Source organism: Lissotriton vulgaris, chromosome 7 (assembly GCF_964263255.1).
Source record: "Lissotriton vulgaris chromosome 7, aLisVul1.2, whole genome shotgun sequence".
In the NCBI taxonomy this organism is placed as follows: domain Eukaryota; kingdom Metazoa; phylum Chordata; class Amphibia; order Caudata; family Salamandridae; genus Lissotriton; species Lissotriton vulgaris.
The window spans coordinates 1,094,713,636-1,094,736,196 of record NC_141695.1 but is presented as its reverse complement, the minus strand read 5'-3'; positions in this window follow the sequence as shown (position 1 = coordinate 1,094,736,196).

The following is a 22,561-nucleotide window of genomic DNA, read 5'->3' as shown; positions in this document are numbered from 1 at the left end:
CAACTGTCTGTCAACACTCCAAACCAGGAAGTGTTGGCAGCCTTCTGGTGCCTCGGTAGAACCGAGTCACAAGAAAACAGTAAAACAAAGTTGAAAAATAAGGAAAGGGGGCAGTATAGAAACATCCTGACCTTCTAGGCCTGCTCAGGGGGTCTCACATGGATCTTTAGGCCCAAATTATTATTATTTTTTAAAGAAGAAATTGCGGGGTACGCGTATAGTAGGCGTGCACGGTGAAAAAGGAAAAAAAACTAGAAGTCAGTTTTATTCTTAAATAGCCCCCGGGGGGGGCCAAATCCCAGGGTCAATTTTTTTTCATAATGGGGGGCTTGTAAGGCCCCCCGCAGCCCCGGGGACCGCCAGCCCCTCTGGGTTTTTCTTTTTTGAGTATGTTTTCAGCTCCCCCTCCCTCTGTACACGCCCAGGGGACCGCCACCTTCCTAGGGCAGTAATATGTAAAATGACCTTTCAGCCCCGGCTTTTTAGTGTTGGGAGGGGGTCATGCGGTTTCTCTCCTGGAGCCCTTGATGGTCTTGGGGACCACCGCCTCCCAGGGCCGGCTCCTGCAGGGTCTCGGGTGCTTACCCTCGGGACACAACTGTTTGCTATGGTAGGGCGGGAGCATCGCGGTTCCCACTTTACCACAGCAAACCGCTTTCCTATTTGAAAGAGAGAGCAAGTTAATCTGCTCTCTCTTTCAAGTAGGAAAGCAGATTGCTTTTCGTTAGAGAGAGCAGGATGTAAGCTGCTCTCTCTGACAAAGCAATGCCGGCACTGGAAGGACGCGAGGAGCCGTCTGGGATCGTGGGGGCATTGGGGCTCCAAAAAAACCAGTTCTTTTTGAGAACTAAATTTACTGGTGAAAAAGAGCTATATTTCTATGGTAGTATGTGAAACTTTCTGGGTTTTTTTTGTGTACCAGTTGTACTCTCTATGCATGCGCAGCCTCATTTCCAAGCCCATGTGTCTTTCTTTTTCTTCAAGTTCGCCAAGCAAAGCTGTCCTCATTTCAGGTATTAAATTTGCCGCTTTCTTTTCCCGGGCCGCGTGTGTCATTCGCTGCTATACGTTTGTAATATATTAATAATTATTTTCTATCTATATTTATTTGAAACTTATTTTACCCTCCGCCTATCTTCTCTGTGATCGATGAGATTTCCTGCCACAGACACCACAGTGTTTGTCCTTGGCCTCCGATGTTATCAGACTTGGTCACACTCATACCTAAAAACTAATCTGAAGCACGTAAGCCACAGCCATTACAATGCTTGTCCGTCACCAGAAAGCCATTATCATGCTTATGCCTTTATCATGGGTGGTAAATGTATATTATTTGTAAAAGCATGCGTGGTAAAGCCATATGCGCGCTAATGGCTTTGTCGTGACGACCACACGTGCTTATGACCGCGTTGTAATGGCTGTTTCCCCCCAGGACACTGCAGGAACAGGGTCTGGGCATCGTGAACTCCAGGGCACTAGGCGGAGGGCCATGCAGCCCCTCTCATACAATATAGAAATCTTTGGGGGTTGATTGTTTCCGTGTTTTGAAGGGCGTTTTTGAGGCCCACACACTTAATTTTGTAGAGGGGTAGGTTTGCACGGGAAAATGTTGCAAGAGGTTTGTAAATGTGGTACACATTGTTTTGTTTTAGTTTGATTTCTTTCCTACGTTGTAGTCCATCCAGAGAAAAAATAACTTATTGTACAGTTAGTACTTTTCAACCCTACTCTAAATATTATTTTTATTGAGGACTGTCACCCCCCCTTCCCGAAAAAAATAGTATGTAGTTTTTTTATTAACTATTATTAAAACAACAATAACTGTAAACGTAACTTAATGATAACAATGTAATAAACAAGTACAAAAATAACTTTAATAAAACATTATAAACAAATTGCGATATTGACTCCAAAAGACGTACAATAGGTAATCTGCAAAACAAAAAAGAAAATTAGAGTTCAATACTATGGAGATGTGAGTAAATGAGATGAAACATTACAAGTCAAGGTAACACTACGATTTTACGTGTGCAGTGTGCCTGGCACATTTCACTTCTGTTATAGTTCTGCATTCAAGTGGTGTCTATATGGAAGTGCCTACTGCGTTACTGACACAAAAGTGGCACAACAGGATTGTAAATACACCGATTTATTTCTTATGTTTGAAGAGCTTTATTAATATAATAAAAGGTAACAACTGACAAAAGGAAGGGAGATACAAAATATATGGGAAAGTAAAAAGCATAGCATTCCTAATGTCAGAATTATAGCACTTTATGTAATTTTAAAGGGAAAGAGTGGGGGAAGAAAGAGAGAAAGGGGAGAAAGCAAAATGGAGAAAGAAAGAAAGAAAAAGAAAATCATAAAGGCAATAAAAGAAGTAAAGGCCATAAAGGCAATCTGCAAAAACTGTATAATATCTCAATAAACATTGGAAGAAACCAAGAGAGATAATAAAACATCATCAAAAGATAATTACAATGAGCTATAAGTACAACAGAGAGTAAATCATTTAAGGGGGTTTAAAATTCTCAGAATTGATTAGTCATTTTCAATCGTTCGGAATATCGGCGTTTGGGCAGATATGACCCACGGACACGGTTTATGACTTTTCTTGAGAAACATTTGGATTTGGATTATCATGTCCTATACTTTGGAATTTTTGAAAGACTGACTTTGAGGATGCTATAAATTACTCAAGTCCATGGATGCTGTTGGGAACGCCCCCAGCAACACCCATTGCACGCCCCTTTAATGCAGGACACTGCGTTAAAGGGACTGATATTTATCAGGCAGGATTACGCCACAAAAAGTGGCTTAGTCCTGCCTGATAAATATCACTCAGTCTTCTGCGCCACCGGAACGTCACAAAAAGTGACGTTCCGGAGGCGCAAAGGGATCGTAAATAAGGCCCCATAGGTTTCACACTCGTTATAGTTAGGAATTAGCATTTAAAAAACCTTTGAAATTCACAGAAAAAATTATAGGTTTCACACCAGTTATAGTTAGCTGGACATCTTACTCATACAAAACCATTGAAATTCCCCCGTTATAGTTAGTTGTACTCACTATAACTCACGCGCCCGCAATCCACTGCTGATGATGTCACATATTACATCATTCATGACATGGTCAGTGACATCACTGATGACATCACTGATGACATCTATATCTTTTTTTTTGGACATTGAGAAAGCCGCGAGGTGAAACGCGTCTGTCGAGAAGGAGGGGAGAGGGAACAAAAGCACTGAATAAAGCATTTTCCAGCTTTATATCATCACCCTGCGTGTGCCTCTTAATTTTTGAAGTAAACCATCTCTACTGCTTTGTGAAGTAATATATATATATATATATATATATATAGATATATATTTATTTTTTTCACTCCTCTGCACTCGGGTAAAGCCGCTGCCTGCCAAACCAACGGGTGTGTCGGCAGAAATGGACCGCCCAAGTCCTGGTCCTTCAAAATATTGCAATTTCCTCGCTCAGCAGCACGTTGCTATGATTGAAGACACTCTGTTCCTCTAAGTATTCGGGGAGGCAATCGCGTAAAGAAACTGAGAAGACTTGAGTCATGCTATATCTTTGAACTTAATAACCGTACACCAGAGGGGTTGAACATGGAAGAAGATCTGATAACGCACCTCTAAACTTTCTTTTGTCTAAGAATCGGGACTGACGCGCCCAGCTTGCATTTCAATGGGGAAAAGCATGCAAATGATGGGAGAAATAATTGTGACAGTCCAGTCCGGTTGTTGCAGTGTGCCTACCCCATGATTAAGGTGCAGGTGTGCACAGAAACGCGTCGGGAATTTCAGTTACCAGCCTGCAGAATCACTTCTGTTTGAAATAAAGGTTTGGTTGAACAGTTACCAGCGGAGTGCTGCTTTAAAGCTTGGAGGCTTTTTGGGAACACACATATATAGATATATATATATATTTTTTTAACGATTAGAAATTCTCAAAAACACACGGTGTTAGTGTGCGTCTCAATTGGTGGCCAGGAGAGTTGGTCACATGCTGGGAATATATATATCACTGCTCCTAACTTTGTGCAATCGCTCCCACACAAAGAAAAGCACTCACAGTGGCGAGTCCAAGGATTTTATTCAGGACTCACGTTGTCTGGACACCGTGAGTACCAAATAAAATCCTTGGACTCGCCACCGTGAGTGCTTTTCTGTGTGTGGGAGCGATTTCACTAAGTTGGGAGCAGTGATATTTGTGGATGCACCACCCGCAAAAAAGCACCTGCGCGGGAGTGCTTGGAGTAGGTGCAACACTCGAAGCAATAATATATATATATATATATATATATATATATATATATATATATATATATATATCAATCCAAAGGTGCTCAGATACGAAGCCGCACTCCGCTGTCAGGTTGGTACAACCACTTTATTAATAAAGCATCCAGCTTTCCATCTCGTCATGCAAATCCTCAGCCTTACGCGTTTCGAAGCGTTTGTGCTTCTCTTCAGAGGCTAACATCAGGAACCACGATTCATTGCCTGCATGTCCACTCTGCATGCTGCTTCAATCACTTTTATTGGCCTCTGGTGTGCCAAAACGATTACATAGTTCTTCCAATGCATGCTGGGGCATGTAGTAATTTTGCATATTTTAACCCTCCAGTGGGTTTGGTTCTTGTGTATTTGTTCCGGGATATGTTTTTATCAGCCCTCCAGTGGGCCCCAGATGGAACTCTGCATGCTTACATTTATTTCCCCTTCAGCGCCGATACAGAAAGGAACGTTATCCTTCTTCCGGACCTTCAGTTGCTTTACAGGCGGTGCGTAGCCCCCACGGCCGGAGCCGCCGTGATTATTCATCAATCCAAAGGTGCTCAGATACGAAGCCGCACTCCGCTGTCAGGTTGGTACAACCACTTTATTAATAAAGCATCCAGCTTTCCATCTCGTCATGCAAATCCTCAGCCTTACGCGTTTCGAAGCGTTTGTGCTTCTCTTCAGAGGCTAACATCAGGAACCACGATTCATTGCCTGCATGTCCACTCTGCATGCTGCTTCAATCACTTTTATTGGCCTCTGGTGTGCCAAAACGATTACATAGTTCTTCCAATGCATGCTGGGGCATGTAGTAATTTTGCATATTTTAACCCTCCAGTGGGTTTGGTTCTTGTGTATTTGTTCCGGGATATGTTTTTATCAGCCCTCCAGTGGGCCCCAGATGGAACTCTGCATGCTTACATTTATTTCCCCTTCAGCGCCGATACAGAAAGGAACGTTATCCTTCTTCCGGACCTTCAGTTGCTTTACAGGCGGTGCGTAGCCCCCACGGCCGGAGCCGCCGTGATTATTCATCAATCCAAAGGTGCTCAGATACGAAGCCGCACTCCGCTGTCAGGTTGGTACAACCACTTTATTAATAAAGCATCCAGCTTTCCATCTCGTCATGCAAATCCTCAGCCTTACGCGTTTCGAAGCGTTTGTGCTTCTCTTCAGAGGCTAACATCAGGAACCACGATTCATTGCCTGCATGTCCACTCTGCATGCTGCTTCAATCACTTTTATTGGCCTCTGGTGTGCCAAAACGATTACATAGTTCTTCCAATGCATGCTGGGGCATGTAGTAATTTTGCATATTTTAACCCTCCAGTGGGTTTGGTTCTTGTGTATTTGTTCCGGGATATGTTTAAAAACATATCCCGGAACAAATACACAAGAACCAAACCCACTGCCATTTTGTGTTTCGTTTTAATTAAATTACTAGGTATAAGGGGGTGCGGGAGACGTATCCTAATCCCTTATGTTTTCTGAGGGTGGCTGAGGAGGCTCATATATGTTGATACATGTCTTCCAGCGGCTGTGCGTGAGCTTTTTTTTTTTTGCTGCGTGACGTCTGTTAACGTTCGATTCGATGGAAATCAGGAAGTGTTGACCGCCAATTTGTCAGTGCGATAAAATATTTTGTTATAAATGAATCCTTATTGATAAACATTGTCTGCGCCATCTTGCCTTTTTTCCAATGCCACAATTTTGTCGTGCACGGCAGCCATTTTAGATGCCAGGCCGGTCCCAGGCTATCACCTAGCCCTGCGGATGTAGTTTATGGCCCCAGCTGTAGAGAATCCAGACATGCCAACCCTCCCGATTCAGGCGTGAGACTACTGATTTCAGTGCTAGTCTCCCGCCTCCCGATTTCTGCAAGCAAAAACCTGGGGGCATATTACCAACAACTAGCGATAATTTTTGTCTCTAACTTGTTTAGAGACAAAAATTATCGCCGCACATCGGCGATTTTTATCGCAGATAAACCTTGCTATTAGCAAGGTTTATCGCAAATGCGATAAAAAACGGCCGCAATGCATGAATATCGCTGAAAAGTCAGCGATATTCATGCATTATCGAGCAAATGCTCTTAGCCATGTTATCCACCTCCCATTGGATAACATGGCTAAGAACTGCTCAGGGCAGGTGTTAGCTTTTTGAGATATTCGCGCTTAGCGCGAATATCTCCAAAAGTTGGTAATAGGAGATAGCGATGTTAGGGACTGTTTCCAGTCGCTAACATCTTGGCACGCCCACTTTGCATGTCATTAGTGATAAATATCACTGACATGCAAAGCGGGGCCCAAGATGGTCGCTATCTCCTTTTAGCTGTCACTAACTGGTGTTAGCGACAGCTTGGTAATAGGGAGATAATTTTATCTCCGCTTTCTTGGCTTTTAAAGCCAAAAAAGCAGAGATAAACCCCCTTGATAATATGCCCCACGATTCCTCGGGGGTTTCAGCTGACAAGGCTTGGTATTGTGTTACGTGGTAATTCTTCCAGGAAACGTCAGAGGGTCGATGCAGGGGTTCTAGAAGGGGTGATAAACCATTTAAGCCTCATGAACAAGCGCATGGTCTTTTAAAGATCTGTGAAGTACTCGGGGCGGCGGTGTGTCCTCTTTCAGGAGCAGTCGGGCGGGGGGGGGGGCACTGCCAGCAACTTGCCAGGCCAGGCAGTGTTCAACACTTGCATCACCCTTTCTCTGCCTGCTATTGCGCTCCATGCTTCGGAAAGGTAAGAAAAAGAACGTGCATTTGAGTTTGAAATGTCCGATCCTGTAGCAGTACACTTGCAAAGCCCACACATGACAATAACCCGATTCAAGGCCCCATTCACCCGATTTTTTAAAAATATATAGCACTCCAACAAAGTGGGATTATAAAACTTTTTAACTTTTAAATATAACGAACGGAACAAAAACTGTAACAAACATTTAAACATTTTTGACAAAAAAAAGCAACAATGGTCAGAAGCTGTCTTTTGTGCGAATAGTCCCAAGGCAGCACAACGTGCTGAGTTCTGGACGGCACCCAGGTGATGTCACCTGGGTGCCGCACTGGTTTTTGGGATCCTACAATGCAGCTCAGAAAAACAGCATGGGGCGTCCCGGGTGGTGCGGGGGGAGGCCTCGTCAGTAGCGGTCTGTTGTGCGAATAGTCCCAAGGCAGCAGAACGCGCTGAGATGTGGATGGCACCCAGGTGATGTCCAGTAAACTGCCGCACTGGTTTTGGTATCCTACAATGCTGCTCCGAAAATTGCCATGGGGCGGCCCGGGGGGGGGGGGGGAGTGGGGGAGGCGGCGTGAACGGGCCTCCCCAGGTGGCGGCCATCCAGCTGAGTTGCGCCCGCTCTTGCGGCTACAGCGTCTCGCTCACCATGTAGTTGAGTTGCTCCCACTCTTGCAGTGCAGCGATAGGCGGGTGCCACAGGACTCTTAAAATGGCGGCCGGCTCTTCGGTTTTGGGCCTGGTCCACTAAAATGGCCCTGGGACACCTTGGAACTCGGACGCTTGCCTGCTAGGGCTTGGGCTCCATTCTCGAAAGCGTCCCCTCAGCCGTGAAGATTCTACAAAAGTCTTGGGGGCCCTCGACTCCTGCAGGCTTCCGGTGGGGAGCGGCTGCCATGATTGCTCGCGGAATGACCACGACGGAGCCACGAGATGGTGGTGCTCTCATGGTGACGCCAGCTTCAGTCTGAATCATCCAGAAACAAGGTGGGGCTTTCATCGTTTGGGAAAAAAAAATGTTCTAAACCAATGAAAAGTGTTATTTTTAGGTCATATGACCAAGCCTTCCATCTTTAGGAAACCAAAAGTAAAATGAACCAATGAAAAGTTTTATAAACAAGTCACATGACCTGTTATGCGGCATAGGGCTACAAAAAGCGTAGAAAATCCGTTGGCACGTGAGGCGGCGTCAGTAGCGGACCGGTGTGCGAATAGGCCGAAGGCAGCACAACGCGCCGAGATCCGGATGGCACCGAGTTAGTGTCCAGCAAGTTGCTGCACTGGTGTGGCTATCCTACAATGCTGTCCCGAAAGACGGCGTGTCCAGCTGAGTTCCGGTCACTTTTGTGGTACAGTGACTCTAACGCGCCGAGATCCGGATGGCACCGAGGTGGTGTCCAGCAAGTTGCCGCACTGGTGTGGCCATCCTACAATGCTGCGCCGAAAGACGGCGTGTCCAGCTGAGTTCCGGTCACTTTTGCGGTACAGTGACTCGAACGCGCCGAGATCCGGATGGCACCGAGGTGGTGTCCAGCAAGTTGCCGCACTGGTGTGGCCATCCTACAATGCTGCGCCGAAAGTCGACGTGGGGTGCCCCGTTGGCTTATGAGGTGATGTCAGTAGTGGACCGATGTGTGAATAGGTCGGAACCAGCACAAGGCGCCCTGCACTGTTGAGCCTTTTTTTAATGCCTGTTTTTTGTTGTTTCCCCTCCATCAAAAACAAAAACAAAATATAAAACTGTGCAAAAATACAAAAAAATCAAAAAATGTTTAGAAAAGCAGTGCTTGTAAGACTGTCTGAAGCTCTTTTGCACCTGCTGCAGCTTCACTATTGCCCTGGTGTGGCCAAAGATCGCCCATGACATAGGCGGCCGGCTCCCGAGGTCCGGCGGAACTTTTTTCCTTTTCCTTTCTGCTTCTTGTCCCACAATCCGTTTCACCTGAAGACACGACCAGGTTCCTGAATGTGTGCAGGGGGACGCTATTGATTGAATGAAAATGGCGGCTTGACACAAAGCTGACTCAAGCGTTGCTGTTGATGCTATACAGACAAAAATTGGTTTTCAGTTTGTACATTCTTCAGGATTTTTTTTTCCATCCAAGGCTGATTGAGAGTTTGTAGAAAAATGGCTTCAGATTTTCCACATATTACTCTTCAACATTCTTCCTAAATGTAACAATGTGAGACTCACTAGGAAAACGGCTGTTTATCTTTCCTTTCAAAATGCTGCCAACAATATTTTCTGAATGGAAGACACAATCTTGTAGCATAAAGGGCCGAAAGGGGTTCTGGTCTGGCCGATTGTTGGTGGAGACATTTTGACTATATCTTGGACCTGCCCGGCCTCGCCCAAAATGGCGCCGGTATAAATGGGACTCGTAACTCCTTGTTGTGTACTGGTTGAACAACCTTGATATCACGAGATATGAATGCAGTTTTGATGCTCATGGCGGGCGGGGACGAGAATTGATTGAATATTTCTACATCCCTATTGATATTAAGTTCTGATGTGTTATTTATTACTGTACTATTGAAAGTTCGAATTAACGTCACCCATGGTACTTGCACGCAAATGTATATCTAGATAACTTTTTTGTAAGTGGCCCTGTCGTATTTTAATTACAAAATGTACGTCCACCGATTCCGCAACTGTTAGATATCTTAGTTCTTGCAACCTAATGGCTCGCTCGTTACGTTCCTCTATAATGTAAATGTCTCCTCATCATATACGATTTCAGTTTGCTCCGTGGCCGGCCCACGTGGTTATAGGCCCGTATTTGTATACTGACATTTTCACAATAAAGGTTTTTAAAACAAAACATGGTAGTAGTATTTACATTGGTAAAGTTTTTACTTTTAGTCACTGTTTTCGAATCAGTAAAAGGCAAGTGAAATAAAGCAGTCCAATTACATGACGGATAAAAGGTATAATATGTAGGAACGCAGTAAAGATAAATGGTCAAGGGCAGTTGTGTTTTCCACTCCTGCAACATAAAGTGATCAATAAGAATCTGATAATCAGGCGTATCGGCGACTAAGACAGCAGGCCGAGTCTCTTTTACTCAACGGCTCCGTCATGGAACGAAGAAACGCCCTTTTTCTCGAAAAAGGAATATATTTTACTTGCAGGACAGTTGTAAATTTTCCGGGAAAGTACATTAGCCTGGAATATTATAACATATATGTTTAAAAAAAAATAATGTTCGAAACCAATAAAAAGCGTAATTTTTAGGTCATATGACCAAGCTTTTCATCATTAAAATAACAAAAGTAAAATGAACCAATGAAAAGTTTTATTAACAAATCACATGACCTGTTATGCTTACGTTATGCGCTGCGCGCCGCGCCCCGGATCACTTCCGGGTGCGCTAACGCGGCGTGTCATATAACGCATTACGCGACAACGTAGGTCAAGAATATAGTCAAAATGTCTCCACCAACCAGCGTTCGGAACACAACCCCTTTCAGCAGTCCAAAAAGTTCTGTTAAATGACAACAGAGGGGACAGGCAACAAGAACCATCAGTCAAAGAGGGGAGGGCAAGATCTTCTCTACCGGGTCATGTTGGGGCGCTACCGGAACTGATCGAATTGGTAGTCTACAGTGTTTCTGGATGTTTCAGACTAAAGCTGGCGTCAGCATGAGAGCACTACCATCTCGTAGCTCCGTCGTGGCCATTCCACGAGCAGACATGGCAGCCGCACCCCACCAGAAGCCTGCGGGAGTCGGGGGCCCCCAAGACTTTTGTAGAATCTTCACGGCTGAGGGGACGCTTTCGAGAATGGGACCCAAGCCCTATCAGGGAAGCGTCCGAGTTCCAAGGTGTCCCAGGGCCATTTTAGTGGACCAGGCCCAAAACCGAAGAGCCGGCCGCCATTTTGAGAGTCCTGTGGCACCCGCCTAACGCTGCACCGCAAGAGCGGGAGCAACTCAACTACATGGTGAGCGAGACGCTGTAGTCGCAAGAGTGGGCGGTAAACAGCTGAATGGCGGAAGAGGCACAGTGTAGCAAAAGCGGGTGGAATGGCAACTAAAACGGTAAAGGGGCGCCCCACTACAGTGTGTCTTCAGGTCAAACGGATTGTGGGACAAAGTCCAGAATAGAAGAGTCATCAAACGGCAAAAAGTTCCGCCGGACCCCGGGAGCCGGCCGCCTATATCGGGGGCGATCTCAGGCTACACCAGTGCTATAAGACTTGGGGAGGGGATCGGAGCCAAGCGTCTTCTCCGAGTCCGTGCCATCACACCGCCCCTCGGGGGCCTCCGTCAAGCTGTTTAGGGAGGTACCATATAACATTGTTTTCAAATGCAGTCAGGTCCACAAACGACCCTCACTTACTTTGAGAATAGTGAAGCTGCAGTAGGTGGAAATAAGCTTCAGACAGTCTTACAAGCACTGCTTTTCTAAACATTTTTTGATTTTTTTGTATTTTTGCACAGTTTTATATTTTTTTTTTGTTTTTGATGGAGGGGAAACAACAAAGCACAGGCATTGAAAAAGGCTCAAACTCAGAACTCTGAACTATGGCACCCAACATCCAGGACTTGCCATCCGGATCTTGGCGCCTTGTGCTGCTTCCGACCTATTCACACATTGGTCCACTACTGACATCATCTCATAAACCAACGTAATGTAAATAGTTATTTAATAAAATGTTTTACCCTGTTACTTTGCTGGTGTGTGGTCTATATTGTTAATATTTGCATAGGGTTTGTCGTTATTTTGGGCGGGGTGGGTGACGGAGCCGGGCTGTCTTGCAGCCCTCATGCTGTGGAGCTCAGTTCATCTCACTATTTTCATATTTCTCATGAAAGGTTGTTCCTAATGTTTCTATTTTAGCGAGGTCAAAAAGAGATCCAATTAGTGGCCTACTGATTTTGCTCGATTACTTTTATTTTTTTACACGATTTTTCACGATTTTTCACTATCTGCAAAGACTAAACAGAGTATTGCGACTTTGTGCTTGTTTGTAAATAGAGAATGAACCAAAGAGAATCAATTGTAAAACAGTAAATGCTTGGATAACAATCAATCAAATGGAGAGACAAGCAGGCACGACGGATTACAACGGGGGTAAAGGCCTGCGTTAACTACTCTTCACTATTTGCAAAGAGAGAGTACTACTAAGAGAAAAGAGGGGAGGGGGGCAGCGTTCAAAGCACATCAGCGTGCATAAACACGAAAAAGTTTTTACCTATCACGTACTTGACATTTTACAGCTTTTGATATTTGATATTAAAAAACCAATGAAATTCACTGAAAAAACCATAGGTTATAGGCCATATATAGTTAGGAATTTGCATTTACAAAACCTTGAAAATTCACTGAAAAAACCATTGGTTATAGACCATATATAGTTAGGGATTAGCCTTTTCAAAACCTTATTTTACTCACACAAAACCATTGAAATTTCATATATAGTTAGTTCCACTAACTATATATCGCGCACCCGCAATCCACTGCTGATGATGTCACATATTACATCATTCATGACATGGTTAGTGACATCACTGATGACATCACTGATGACATCTCAAATGACATCACTGATGACATCTCAAATGACATCACTGATGACATCTCAAATGACATCACTGATAAAATCACTGATAACATCTCATTTGACATGACTGATCACATCACTGATGATATCATTCATGTGATAATACCATGAACCTCTTCAGACTCTAATATAACCTTAGATACTATACAGTTATACACACCTTACTTATTCAAACATATACTAACACATATTTACTTTATTCTCTTATACAATCCCTGATACATGTTCACAATGATCCATACAGCCACTCACACATTCACTGGCTCTTATGCACAGTTATTTATATATGTCAACTCTCACATGTACTGTGTTTTACATATGTACTTACTTTGACATGTAGCACTGAGATATCCATTCACTCACTAATACACTCATGCACAGTCAACCGCCCATACAGCTGTTTCCACATGCACTTTTGAACCCATACATATAGTGAATCAACTACTCACACATCTATGTACAGAGTCACACACCTCCCAGCCACACATACACACACACACTCAGTTTCCCATACAAATACTTGGACAACCAATGAATAACCCATACAGTTACTCATATAGCTACTGATCAACATATGCAGCAGTTTGTAGAACAACAGATATAATGATGCACAAATTAAAACAGTTTAGTCACTAACCCATGCACTCAGTGAGACACATTTAATCACTCACTCATACAGTCAGTCATGCACCTACTAAATCCTTCATCCAGACACTTATACATCCACTCATTCTTCAATATTTAAGACATATTTTAACTTTACAGAAACATACAGTCACTGGATGTTGTCATCAGTGATGTCATCAGTGATGTCATTTGAGATGTCATCAGTGATGTCATCAGTGATGTCACTAACCATGTCATGAATGATGTAATATGTGACATCATCAGCAGTGGATTGCGGGTGCGCGATATATAGTTAGTGGAACTAACTATATATGAAATTTCAATGGTTTTGTGTGAGTAAAATAAGGTTTTGAAAAGGCTAATCCCTAACTATATATGGTCTATAACCAATGGTTTTTTCAGTGAATATATATATGTATATTCCAAGGATAATGCGGCAGCAAGGCAGGCTTAGCTCCTCTTGAAAACATGGACACGGACCCAGATTTTGTGCAAGGTGGTTTATTCGGTTTTTGTGCTCCCAGCCATCATGACGCGTTTCGCCCTACACAGAGCGCTTGATATACATATATATATATATATATATATATATATATATATATATATATATATATTTCCCAAACATCCCTCAAAGAAGAACGCGGAGAGCCAAGGGGATTACAGGTCAGACAGCACGTTTATTCCTCTCCCCAACAATGGCGGCGAATGCATTTCGGCTAGTTTTAGCCTTCCTCAGCGCCCAGCACTGCAGCAAATGACGTTCACAAATGTTCCTTCCTGTACCTGTATTGGTTCAGCACCTAACGCTCCTCCCCCTAATGCGTTCGGCTCATCATGTTGGAATCCGTTTGAATGCTGGACTTCAACTCCCAGAGGGCACTGTTCCGGCTCGACTGGGTCGATGGTGTGGGGAAATGAGGTTGACTGTGGGTCCCGCTGATTACAGGTAGGTGATGAACTGCACCTGCCCTGGCGAGAGAGAAATTCGACGGCTGCTGTCCTGTGTCCCCTTATGACCACTGCACCAGTGTACCAAGGGTAGATTGTCGGGTCAGGGCAGTCAATGCGGGCTGAAAATCCCTTTGAGGTGGAATACCTCGTGTCCCCCCAGCAATCATCCAGGTCCTCTGGCAGCTCTCGGAGGCTATCGATTCCTCGATACAGTTTGTAGCTGCAAGCAGCTAGGTGCCAGAATGAGCTCCGACAACTCTTGAAGCAGGGGGCCTTCCGTTCTGTGCTTACTGGCGACACAGCAAATATTTCCCAAACATCCCTCAAAGAAGAACGCAGAGAGCCAAGGGGATTACAGGTCAGACAGCACGTTTATTCCTCTCCCCAACAATGGCGGCGAATGCATTTCGGCTAGTTTTAGCCTTCCTCAGCGCCCAGCACTGCAGCAAATGACGTTCACAAATGTTCCTTCCTGTACCTGTATTGGTTCAGCACCTAACGCTCCTCCCCCTAATGCGTTCGGCTCATCATGTTGGAGTCCGTTTGAATGCTGGACTTCAACTCCCAGAGGGCACTGTTCCGGCTCGACTGGGTCGATGGTGTGGGGAAATGAGGTTGACTGTGGGTCCCGCTGATTACAGGTAGGTGATGAACGGCACCTGCCCTGGCGAGAGAGAAATTCGACGGCTGCTGTCCTGTGTCCCCTTATGACCACTGCACCAGTGTACCAAGGGTAGATTGTCGGGTCAGGGCAGTCAATGCGGGCTGAAAATCCCTTCGAGGTGGAATACCTTGTGTCTCCCCAGCAATCATCCAGGTCCTCTGGCAGCTCTCGGAGGCTATCGATTCCTTGATACAGTTTGTAGCTGCAAGCAGCTAGGTGCCAGAATGAGCTCCGACAACTCTTGAAGCAGGGGGCCTTCCGTTCTGTGCTTACTGGCGACACAGCAAATATTTCCCAAACATCCCTCAAAGAAGAACGCGGAGAGCCAAGGGGATTACAGGTCAGACAGCACGTTTATTCCTCTCCCCAACAATGGCGACGAATGCATTTCGGCTAGTTTTAGCCTTCCTCAGCGCCCAGCACTGCAGCAAATGACGTTCACAAATGTTCCTTCCTGTACCTGTATTGGTTCAGCACCTAACGCTCCTCCCCCTAATGCGTTCGGCTCATCATGTTGGAGTCCGTTTGAATGCTGGATTTCAACTCCCAGAGGGCACTGTTCCGGCTCGACTGGGTCGATGGTGTGGGGAAATGAGGTTGACTGTGGGTCCCGCTGATTACAGGTAGGTGATGAACGGCACCTGCCCTGGCGAGAGAGAAATTCGACGGCTGCTGTCCTGTGTCCCCTTATGACCACTGCACCAGTGTACCAAGGGTAGATTGTCGGGTCAGGGCAGTCAATGCGGGCTGAAAATCCCTTCGAGGTGGAATACCTCGTGTCTCCCCAGCAATCATCCAGGTCCTCTGGCAGCTCTCGGAGGCTATCGATTCCTCGATACAGTTTGTAGCTGCAAGCAGCTAGGTGCCAGAATGAGCTCCGACAACTCTTGAAGCAGGGGGCCTTCCGTTCTGTGCTTACTGGAGACACAGCAAATATTTCCCAAACATCCCTCAAAGAAGAACGCGGAGAGCCAAGGGGATTACAGGTCAGACAGCACGTTTATTCCTCTCCCCAACAATGGCGGCGAATGCATTTCGGCTAGTTTTAGCCTTCCTCAGTGCCCAGCACTGCAGCAAATGACGTTCACAAATGTTCCTTCCTGTACCTGTATTGGTTCAGCACCTAACGCTATATATATATACCAATCTGCATTGTAGATTGAGTGGATATATAACCATCTGGATAGAGGATTTAGTAGCTGTCTGTCTGTTTAAGTGAGTAATTAAAAGTGTCTCACTTAAAACATGGATTAGTAACTAAACTTTGTTGTATAACATGCTGCATCAGTTGGTCACTAATTACATGAGTGTGTATATTAGTTATTGATTAGTTGGGTGAGTGTTTGTATGGGACACTAAGTTTGTGTGTGGTTGGATGGGGTGGGTGTAACTCTATGCATAGATGTGTGAATGGTTGATTGACTAGGTGTATAGGTTTAAGAGTGCATGTGGAAACAATTGTTTGGGTGACTGAGTGTATTTATTTGTGTGTTGGTGAGCGAATATATGTTTTAGTTGTATAACTTCAACAAAGTAAAACAATGTATGTGGGAGTTGGTGTATATAAATAAGTATATGAAAGAGTCAGTCATTGTGAGAGTAACTATATGAATGAGTGTATAATTGTAATTTAACATATTAGTTATGAGCTACTATGTGTTTGAATAAATGAGGTGTTGTGTGTATAATTGTGTAAGTGAGTGAGTAAGTTTGATTAATTGTTTTCATGAGTGAGAAGGATGACTGCATAACTGACTAAGAAGACTGCTGGTGTGTCAATGTCTATATATGTGTATAAGTGCATTTGATAGTGTTCTATTAATTAGTGACTGCATGTATAAGTGATTCTGTTGTTGAATGGGTAGTTGTGTGTGTAGACTTAGGAATCAGTGAGTGGGTTGTAGTAACTGGTATTGGTCTGTCAATGGTTTCAAATATGGTATTTTACAGTGAGTGATGAAAGGTTATGCTAGTATATGATGAGGTGTATCAGATTGTCACGTGGATGATGTCATCAGTGAAGTAATTTGAGATATCAGTGATGTCATCAGTGATGTCACTGACCATGTCATGAATGATGTAATATGTGACATCATTAGCAGTGCATTGCGGGCGCGCGAGTTATAGTTAGCAGATCTAACTGTAACGGAGGAATTTCTATGGTTTTGTACGAGTGAAATGTCCAGCTAACTATAATACCCTTGAAACCTATGTTTTTTGTGTGAATTTCTAAGGTTTTTTAAATGCTGAATACTAACTATATCGCCTCTGAAACCCTATGGTTTTTTCTGTGAATATATATATATATATATGTTAGTGAACAAGGCGGGAGCAAGCCGCCGAAACGCGTCTGAGCAGAAACTGAATATGAAATAAACCGTTTGGATTGAGACTCATGGAGTCAGCACCTTCTTTGAATGAAAGTTTGGTATGGTAAAAAAAAAAAATATATATATATATATATATATATATATATATATATTAAAGTTCTTTGAATTTTACTGGGCATTTCTTTCCTGAGGCCCACTGGAGGTCCTTGAAAAATAGGAAAAGTAGGCAGCTGCACAGACAACCCACTGAAGGGCTTAATTTGTTTGACTGCAAAACTACGAACACCATCATGCATTTGAAAAAGGTTCTCACCTGCAACCCACTAGTGGGCTATGAATTGAGCATGTGACTTTAAAAGACTTTGTAGTTTGCCTGCACAGTTGTTTCTCACCCAGGAAGAAGAAGCGGGGGGCTCGAAACGCGTAGGTGTAATTAATCAGGAATGCAAATGTGGCAGTCCCTCTGAATACATGTTTCTTGTGATAAATGGAATTGCTGGGAGTGCGTCCTTGTTAGCAGAACAACTTTGAGACATATCTCTCTATCTATCTATCTGTCTATCTATCTGTCTATATATATATATATATATATATATATATATATATATATATATATATATATATATATATATCCCACAGCTTGGCTCACAGATTTCGCGGTCCAATGGCCATCTCTCCACCGGTGTCGAACTACTCAGCAGAGCCCTGCTTTCTTTATATTTAGCACAAATCTCCTCGAGGAGGAGAAAAAGTTCGCACTCACAAAGGGTTTCTTCCCAATCTTTCAGATTTATTTTTCAAGGTATCAGCATATATAGCTACAACCAACGCGTTTCACAACACACAGTTGCTTGTTCACGGTAAGGTAACCATTGTGTAAGACTATCCTATAATCCCTCAGGGACCGCCAAAACACAAATGACGCTGACATCACTTCCTGTTCACACACATGAAGTGAGTTGGGAAATGTAGTTTTTTAACATTGTTTGACGCTTATTTTGATTATTCAGGCAAAATCTATACATATAATTGTCACATTATTGCTTAGATACCTCTAATGATACCATTCTTCCAACCATGTCGCAATTCAAACATTATGGATATATTTGGTCGTCATTCTTTCCACCTTCTAAATGAGCTACCCACAAATAAGGTTTTTTGCAAACAAATAAATTAAAGCAAACACGCCCTCCGGTGGGCTTATACTCTTATATCATGTTGCAGCATAAGGTATCTCTATCATTTTGTAATCAAGATGTAGTTAAGCCCTCCGGTGGGCTATTAAGCTCTGCACAAGGTGGAGATTGAATACTGTCATTTTTAGACAATTCTTCCCAATTTTAGCATAACCACCATGTCCATAGTGCTTATTGATAAGTATTTACTGTATCTTTTTAGCAGTATTATAGAGGCCCTAGTTTTATGACATATTATTAATGCATTCCATGAATTCAAAAAAGAAGCAAAAGCATTTGTTAGCCTAACTACATTGAGATAAATTTATATTTAAAACCTGATGTTTCCTCGGTTATCTCATTTCTTCATTTAAGGATTTCATCATTGTAATACAACCCAGCGAAAAAATAAAGGATAGTCAATCTGATTTATAAATGTACATAAAGTTCTTCACTCTGGTTTAAACCCCACGGGGTCATTGTTCGAAAATTTAAGATTTGTCTCGATTCTCTGCATCTAAGTTGTTTGTCCTGTCACCACCCCTTTCATGTGGTAAAATACATTCAAGGGCATATGTCTTAAGAAGTTTCCAATCACTGTTATGAGTCATCTCCATGTGTTTTGCGACAGCATTGCTTCTGTCTATGTTTGTTGTCGCTCTAATGTGTTTCAGAATGCGCTTTTTGAACTCCTTTTTTGTGCTGCCAATGTACTTTAGGGGGCACGAGCATTCGATCACATATACAACATGGGTGCTCTTACAGTCAATCAATTGTCTTATTTGCCACATCTTTTTGTTGGGTAGCATTACTTCCTTTTTATTTACAGCAATTTGACAAACCTTGCAGTTTTGACACTTCAAAAATCCTTTGGTATTCAACCATTGAATTCCTTTTTTCTTTTTCGTGTGGTCCTGAAAATGACTTTGTATCAGTCTGTCTTTCAAATTTCTTGCTCTCCGGAATGTGACTAGGGGATGGTTACCCATTATCTTTCCTGTTGTTTGGTCTAATTGTAATAATTTCCAGTTCTTCCTCAATATGTTTACAATTTGTTTGGATTCTCTGGAGTAATCTAGGATCAGTCTCACCTTTTTTTCTTCAGTTATTGTAGTATTGGCAATGTTTGTTACTTTCTGTTTAGTCAACAATGTATCTTTATGTTTTTTAGAGTTTGCTCTTTGCCATCCTTTGTTTATTACATATTTATTGTATCCTCTGAGATTTAAAAACAGAAAGTTACAAACATCGCCAATACTACAATAACACAGGTAACACTGACGAAGCCTGCAAAGGCGAAACGCGTCTGTTTGGGGTGAGGGGGGTTTGGTGTAAATAAATTCTTAAAACGGATACCAGTGTGCCAGCCGTATTCTTTCCGAAACCAACGGATGAGAGGAGGAACGTGTAGCAATATATATATATATATATATATATATATACACACACATATATATATATATATATATATATATACACATACATATATATATATATATATATATATATACATACATATATATATATTCACTGAAAAAACCATAGGTTATAGACCATATATAGTTAGGGATTAGCATTTAAAAAACCTTATTTTATTTGCACAAAACCATTGAAATTCCATATATAGTTAGTTGCACTAACTATATATCGCGGACCCGCAATCCACTGCTAATGATGTCACATATTACATCATTCATGACATGGTCAGTGACATCACTGATGACATCACTGATGACATCTCAAATGACATCACTGATGACATCACTGATGACATCTCAAATGACATCACTGATGACATCACTGACATCTCATTTGACATTACTGATTACATCACTGATGATATCATTTATGTGATAATACATCTTCAGACTCTAATATAACCTTAGATACACTCAGTGTAAACAGGCATTCACAGACTGTCACACATCCATGCAGTTACTCACACACCTAGTCAGTCATGCAAAGAATCAATCACATCTCCATTTCCTTAACTATACAGTTATACACACCTCACTTATTCAAACATATACTAACACATATTTACTCTTGTATACAATCCTTGATACAAGTTCACAATGATTCATACAGCCACTCTCACATTCACTGGCTCTTATGTTCAGTTATTTATATATGTCAACTCTCACATGGAGTGTGTTTTACATATGTACTTACTTTGACATGTAGAACTGAGATATCCATTCACTCACCAATATACTCATGCACACAGTCAACTGTCCATACAGCTGTTTCTACATGCACTTTTGAACCCATACACCTAGGGAATCAACTGCTCACACATCTATGCACAGAGTTATACACCTCCCAGCCACCCACACACATACTCAGTCTCCCATACAAATACTTGGGCAACCATTCAATAACCCATATAGTTACTGATATAGCTACTGATTTAAACATGCAGCAGTTTACAGAAGAACATAAATAATGATTGCCAAATTAAGACACTTTAATCACTAACCCATGCACTCAGTGAGACACATTTAATCATTCTCTCATACAGTCAGTCATGCACCTACTAAATCCTTCATCCAGACACTTATACATCCACTCATTCTTCAATATGTAAGACATATTTTAACTTTACAGAAACATACAGTCACTGGGTGTTGTCATCAGTGATGTCATCAGTGATGTCATTTGAGATGTCATCAGTGATGTCATCAGTGATGTCACTGACCATGTCATGAATGATGTAATATGTGACATCATTAGCAGTGGATTGCGGGTCCGCGATATATAGTTAGTGCAACTAACTATATATGGAATTTCAATGGTTTTGTGCAAATAAAATAAGGTTTTTTAAATGCTAATCCCTAACTATATATGGTCTATAACCTATGGTTTTTTCAGTGAATTTTCAAGGTTTTGTAAATGCAAATTCCTAACTATATATGGTCTATAACCTATGGTTTTTTCTGTGAATTTCATTGGTTTTTTAAAAGCTAATATCTATAGCTGTAAAATATATTCTTTATTAAGTGACGTATCACGTAGCCCGTGAGACGCCTCATGATGCATCGCATAACCGTGACGTATCGTCTCTGCAGCGCAAACCAAACCCAAAACGTAAGCGCGCCAGAACACGCTTAAAGATATATATATATTTTTTTAACCTTAATTAGACAAAATCCACACGTGCACATATCACAAACGTTCAAAAAACACAATATGTCGGACTCCCGTTACGCTGCCGGTTAGCTGCCTGGTTAACGTACCAGGAAGCACCTTTACCGCGAAAAATCGCAATTTTTTTTTTTTCACCCCCCAGGGAACTTTAATAGCCCCCTCATCAATCCTAGGGGTTCAGGAGGGGTCTGCCTTACCCCTTTCATTCATTTACACCTTTTTTTTGTCCACCTCTTGTCTCTCGATCCCACAGAGAGACAAGATGGCGGCCGCTCCAGACTGTTTACAATGATAACAGCCAATCAGCTTCTCCTCAGACTCCCGTTACACTGCCGGTTAGCTTCCCGGTTAGCTGCCCGGTTAGCTGCCCAGTTCGCGTACCAAGACGCGTCTCTACGGCGAAAAAATCGGATTTTTTTTTTGGTTTTTTTTTGGCCCCGCGTGGCTTTATAATATCCCCCTCATCAATCCTAGGGGGTCAGAAGGAGTCTACCTTGCCCTCTTTCCTTCATTTCCCCCTTTGTTTTGGCCTCCTCTTGTCTCTCGATCCTACCGAGAGACAAGATGGCGGCCGCTCCGGACTGTTTACAATATTGACAGCCAATCAGCTACTCCTCAGACTCCTGTTACACTGCCGGTTAGCTGCCCGGTTAGCTGCCCGGTTCGCGTACCAAGACGCGTCTCTACGGCGAAAAAATCGGATTTTTTTTTTTTTTTTTTTTGGGTTACACTGCCGGTTAGCTTCCCGGTTAGCTGCCCGGTTAGCTGCCCGGTTCGCGTACCAAGACGCGTCTCTACGGCGAAAAAAATCGGAATTTTTTTTTTTTTTTTGGGGTTACACTGCCGGTTAGCTTCCCGGTTAGCTGCCCGGTTAGCTGCCCGGTTCGCGTACCAAGACGCGTCTCTACGGCGAAAAAAATCGGATTTTTTTTTTTTTTTTTTTGGGTTACACTGCCGGTTAGCTTCCTGGTTAGCTGCCCGGTTAGCTGCCCGGTTCGCGAACCAAGACGCGTCTCTACGGCGAAAAAAATCGGAATTTTTTTTTTTTTTTTGGGGCCCGGCGTGGCT